Source organism: Pterocles gutturalis, unplaced genomic scaffold, assembly GCF_000699245.1.
Source record: "Pterocles gutturalis isolate BGI_N339 unplaced genomic scaffold, ASM69924v1 scaffold7539, whole genome shotgun sequence".
Taxonomy (NCBI): Eukaryota; Metazoa; Chordata; class Aves; order Pterocliformes; family Pteroclidae; genus Pterocles; species Pterocles gutturalis.
The window spans coordinates 3,536-3,766 of record NW_010128078.1 but is presented as its reverse complement, the minus strand read 5'-3'; positions in this window follow the sequence as shown (position 1 = coordinate 3,766).

The following is a 231-nucleotide window of genomic DNA, read 5'->3' as shown; positions in this document are numbered from 1 at the left end:
CAGCTCCGCTCTCCCTGCCCGCCGCTCCAGGCATCCCAGGCGGAGCAGGAGCGAGCTGCCAATGCCAGCTGGAAGCAGCCTCCCCAGCAGGGCCAGCGGTCTGCCCCGGGCCACCACGTGAGATCCCAGCCCATAGGACAGGCATCGCTGCTCCACGGCCGCCCCAGATGTTCCCCATCTGAACGGCCTCATCCCCCCTCAGCACATCTGGTGCCAAACCTCGGAGCCGGG